The sequence below is a fragment of the Vicia villosa genome, linkage group LG1 (genome assembly GCF_029867415.1).
Source record: "Vicia villosa cultivar HV-30 ecotype Madison, WI linkage group LG1, Vvil1.0, whole genome shotgun sequence".
Classification (NCBI taxonomy): domain Eukaryota; kingdom Viridiplantae; phylum Streptophyta; class Magnoliopsida; order Fabales; family Fabaceae; genus Vicia; species Vicia villosa.
The window spans coordinates 85,774,588-85,780,414 of record NC_081180.1 but is presented as its reverse complement, the minus strand read 5'-3'; the positions used below and the strand labels follow the sequence as shown (position 1 = coordinate 85,780,414).

At 29.3% G+C, this 5,827-nt stretch overlaps 1 pseudogene; it reads right to left on the bottom strand.

The window, feature by feature from the left end:
- Positions 1-295: 295 nt before the first annotated feature.
- On the bottom strand, positions 296-5,459 carry LOC131643410 (cysteine-rich receptor-like protein kinase 44; annotated as a pseudogene).
- Positions 5,460-5,827: the final 368 nt, after the last annotated feature.

Genomic DNA, 5,827 nt, shown 5'->3' with positions numbered 1-5,827 from the left:
AAGATGTTTCAGAATTCTTCCTCAAAATTGTACTTATAGATTTACCCAAAAATAATGTACATTTATGAAACCCAATATGTACAGTTGTTTGTTCTTTTATAAAATACTAAAATGCAGTTATTGGGATTCAAGCCTATGTACACACTTTATCCCCCGGTTCTATATAAATCGGGTGTTAACGTGAAAACTTTTTATGACGTTATTCATTATCTCGCCTTTAAAAATGTGGTAAAATGAGTTTTTGTTGTAGTATCGGTTGAATATAAACACTAATAAAAAAATGATATTTCACATCGATTTATTTAAAGAAACTGACGTCAAATAAAATATATAACTTTGGTACACATTTCCAACCGAAGTTAAATGTAAATTTTCCCATTAATTGTTAGTCTGATGTGAAAAAAATTACATACCACACCACACCACTTTATATCTGGACCGATGTGAAATGTCACTTTCATTCCATATAAAAAGTGCTTTATATAATAGTGATAAATGGCCAAAATATAATTCATGAAATTAATTCTTAACTATAATAAGGAGTTTCTTAATTAAACTATATATGTTAATAATTATTTTACACAGTATACTCATATTATACTCAACCATCTATTGTGTTGTAACTTAATTGAAATAATTCAAAAATACATTACTTATTATACTTGTCAACCTCGCAAACCATAAACTCTAGCATAAGAAAGTAACACAGTAATTTAAATGACTAATATCTATAAGTTTCGAAGATGCTTTTTCATTCTTATATTTTATAGAGGCTGACAATTTAAATTTATAGATCAAAATAGTGATTGACTCATAAAAGAATATATAGTCCTTATGAATAAAATCTATCGAGGGTACGGGTCAGTATTTGAAGCTTGGTTTATCGATTCATTCGACGTCGTTGCATTTTGATTTTCAGCCCATAGTTGCTTGTCATGTAAGCTTCCAGTTTCAGTTCCACTTCCATAAAAGTATGCAGGCTTTGAAGGTATTGCAAGACTAAGAGAGTAACTATTAAGCATGAGAGCAACAGCTGCCATGGTTGGTCTATCAGCTGCATCTTCTTGAATACAAAGCAAGCCAATATGAATGCATCTCATTATTTCATTTAATGAAAAGTTTTGTAATGATGGATCTATAATATTTGTAGCTTTCCCCTCCTTCCAACTTTTCCAAGCCTGCTCAAGTGTAAATAACAAAAAAACAATTAGGTCACCAATGAATTTCTACTATAAAATTTGAATCACATAATCTATTTTTAATGATAAGAAAGAAATTATAGTGAGAAAAGTGTTACTTACAAAGCTCAATAGATACTCAATATTATTTCCATGACGAATGTTTGCACTATTTTTATGACCGCTTATAATCTCAAGAACCAATACTCCGAAACTAAAAACATCTGATTTTACTGAAAATAATCCATGCATTGCATACTCTGGTGCCATGTACCCACTGTATGTCAATATACACAAACTTAATTAGTACAAGAATTAAAATATTTCAAGTTTATAATTTTCCACTAATTAATTTGCTACAAATAATTAATGTCATTAATAACAAAATTCTAAAATATTGTTTCATCTTTATGTTATGGATGAATCATACATTGTGATATATTTAAAAGGTTCAGTATTTTAAAACAATCAAGTAATACATCACACTATTTGAAATTACTATTTTACTTATTGTCGACTCAAATTAATTCAAGTAGTAATTAAACTCAAGCATATTCGAAACTTACTAGGTTCCAACGATTCTATTTGTATTTCCTTGACTTTGATCGATAACAAACAATCTTGCCAATCCAAAATCAGATATCTTAGGATTCATCTCGTTGTCTAATAGAATATTGCTTGCTTTGATATCACGATGTATAATCCGCAAACGAGAATCCTCATGAAGATAAAGAAGACCTCGAGCAATACCTTTAATGATTTCATAGCGCATTTGCCAATTCAATTGAGCTTTCCTGATTGGATCTACAAATATAACCAAGATCATATGAATATCAAAATTGTTTTAGCTGTTAGTAAATTGTATTATTACACTATAGACAATATATAAGGAATTGTGCAACATTATAGCTAACTATGTTGATATTCAAACTTACCAAATATGAAGTAATCAAGACTTTTATTTGTAACAAATTCATAAATAAGCAGCCTTTCATTCTCTTCAAAACAAAAACCAAGTAGTCTAACTAGGTTTCGATGTTGAAGTCGAGCTACTAATAATACTTCATTTTTAAATTCCCCTTCTCCTTGGTTAGATTCTTGTAACAATCTTTTGACAGCAATCATTTGTCCATCAGGAAGTTTACCCTGAAATATACCGATTTTAGTTATAGTAAATTATATAGTATGTAATACTATTTTGCAAAGTGTGATGCTACTTTATTTAAAAGAGTGTTATCTTACTCTATAAACAATTCCAAATCCGCCCCGCCCAAGTTTATTAGAATCAGAGAAATCATTTGTAGCAGCTCGGATGATATCAAAGTTGAATTGCAATGACTCAACAATTGTAATTTCATCTTCATCTCCGTCACTATGTTTTCTGTTATTTGCTTCATACAGTAACCAAGATGAACAAGTTATAGTAGTGCAAATTATAGATATAACATGTTAATTATTGAGAAAAGTGATTGTTTATTCAATATAATTTTTTAAAAGCCATGCAGAAAAGCTCTAACAACTTTTTGTTTGACGAAGTGTTGGTTTAAAGGTGGGCTTTCATTGGAAATATTTCTCAAGCTAATGGTAATTTTTATGAGTTTGACAAAAATCCATAGTTTTACTTAGTTAGGTTTTAATTGGTTGACAATTTTGCCCCGCGGTTCCGGCCGTTTCTTTCTAATCTTGTTTTGAGAACATTTATTCTTTCAATATATCTTGTTTAAAAATAATAATACCAACCGAGTCAAAGAAGTTGCGTAGCAAAATTGAAAGTTATGAGTGCTAACAACTATGAAAAATAGTTTTTTTTTTAAAAAAATCAAGATATTTTAAATAGAACCAAGAGTTCTAGCAAACGATCACAAAAGAAGCCACTTTGAAAAATAGTAGATGTGATGATTTGATAATGACTAGTGTGATTTTATGAAGAGCAAAATGTATTTTTTATCCATTCAAAATGTTAGAGTTTGTTTATGACTTGTTGATGTAATTGCAATCCCTGCTTAAGTAAATTTAACATAATTTATCAAATTTTCTGGCTTTATAAAAAGAACAAAAACTAGGCATACCTTGAAACATTTGTTTTGGCTTTCCCAATCTTAAATAGATGCAAATAAAAATGAGTATCAAAACCATACTAACAGCTGCCACTGCAACGGAGATGATGACAATTCGTATTTTGCTCTGCCCTGCACAAATAGTACTAGTACAATTGTTATTCATCAATATATTTTTACTTCAAGAGTTCGTTTAATATTATTGCTATATTGCCATTAAAATTTGACATCAATACTTAACTATACTGCTGGAAAACTTTTTTAAAATAATAAAAGTTAATTATGATAAAAATTTATTTTGTCCTATATATAAATGTCTATTATTAATCAATTTCATCATTACATTAATAATAGAAATATAATTTTATTAATCATTTATTTTATTTTGAATTTATTTTCATTACTTTATTAATTAATAAAATATATAATATTAATTATTTTTAAAAATTAATTTATAAAATGAATAAATAAATCTTTACACTTTATTTTAAACTTTTTTCCCTTATAGAATTCACTAACTAAATTATGAACTATATTAAACTAACTTGTACATACCATTAATCAAAATTGATTTATCATCGATAATTTTATTTTTTGATGTCATGACACTCACTAACCAAATTATTATGTATTTAATCAATTTATTATACTCATCTAATCAAATACCTATTAATCAAACTATACACTATAATAATCAAATTTATACACATTATTAATCGAATCTGTATTAAAGAGAAAAAAAATATAAAAAATTCCAAATTATGAATATCACTTTTCATCTTATTGGTGAGTAATAATATGATATAGATGAAAGAATTGGTGTTAAAGTAGATTTTTCTTTAATATGTGAAAATGCTTCACATGTAGTAGCATTTATCATGGTTCTAGTTGGATGGATGAGATGGGGCCCTCCCTCTTATCTGTTGAAATGAGTGATTGGTGTTGGTCACTAGAACAATAAGTGTATGAGTATGAGTTTTATTTTTATTTTAATATTTTTTAAAAAAAAAAAACTCTTACAAAATCATTGTATATGCAAAATTGCATTTCAATTCGAAGAAAAATGTAATACAGTGTCAATAGAAGAAAAACAACTTTATTTACAATACATAAACCTTACAATTGACTAAGTACCTGATGAAGTATTATTGGTGAATACTGACGGTGGTTGTAGCGACGGTGGTTGTAGCGACGGTGGTTGTAGCGACGGTGAAGGAGGCGTTGCATTCGAATCCAACACAGTCGTCGAATTATAGAACCGATAAGGATCAAATCTAATCCGACAACTTGGTTGAAGAATATTTCCTCCCATCTTCCCCTTACAACAAAAACCGGAATTTGAGAAACCGCTTCTTCCAAGCAATCCATGCATTGTTGCGAAGACAAATCCGGCATACACAACGCATAACCATATATAGTTACAAAATTTCCCGGCTCATAAACATTATCAGCATCATACTTACGACGAGAGTCACCCGATGCAGCTTTGTTCGTTAGATTTGTCATCAAGTTACTCAGTGCTTCCTTGTATGCATCCGCATCGCATACATTTCTTTCATATATTAGAAATATTGTAGGGGAAGTTTCTACTATCCCAAATATTGAACGATTCGAGTACCATAGAGTGAATTCACCACCCCATACAACTGCCTGTCTTTGATTTGGACATTGTTGTTTGAGATAGGTGAAGGAGTTGTTTAACTTTATAAGACACGTGTTTGGTTCTTGATCTCCACGACATAGTCCTATGACATATGCTCTGTCGGGATCTTGTCCGTATGAGAAATTGTAGAAACCGTAGTTGATTTGTTTATGGGAAGAGAAAGTGGATATAAGAGTTTTAAGGTTGTTGTCGTAGGTGCTGTTGGCTGTGTAGTTGCCTCTGTTGTTATCACATGATACAGAATCTCCGGCTTTCACATGAGATATAGCTGTGACTAACAAGTAACATAGAAAGGAAAGCAAAACCATTGCAGAATAATTTTGTTTCACGTATCAAAATGAAGAGTAAGAAATTGGAGGAAGTACTGTGTAGTGTAAGGGTGAGGGTGTTGGACTCTTTAGTTGACTGACCATAAATATTGATCTAGTGATTTCTTGCTTTTTGACAGCTTGATAGTGTTGACTTGTTCAAACTTCAAACGTTAGAGTAGGGAGATGCGTATACAGTTTGGTGTGGTATATGAACCAATTTACACGGCAGCATGTCCAAGGATCACGCAATGGTTGTATATGTATCACCAAAGTTTTAAATAGCAATTAAGATATATTTTGTATGAAATAATTATAATATTTTTCAAATTTTATTAAAACTATTATAATAAAATTTAATGTACTAATCATCATTATAATTAGAATTTTATTATTATTGGAAAATACTTAAAGTAAAACAAATTGTCATGTAAAGAACAAATTAAAACAAAGTAATGAAGTTTTAAAAAAAAAAAAAACAAGAGATGAGAAAAATGAGTTAATTATCTCAACTTCTGTTTTACAGAAAATTTGTAATTCAAGTACCATAACTTAATTTGAGTTTAAATTTTGGTCTCTTATATAATAAATGTTACAACTAAGTCCTTTAACAAAATTTCC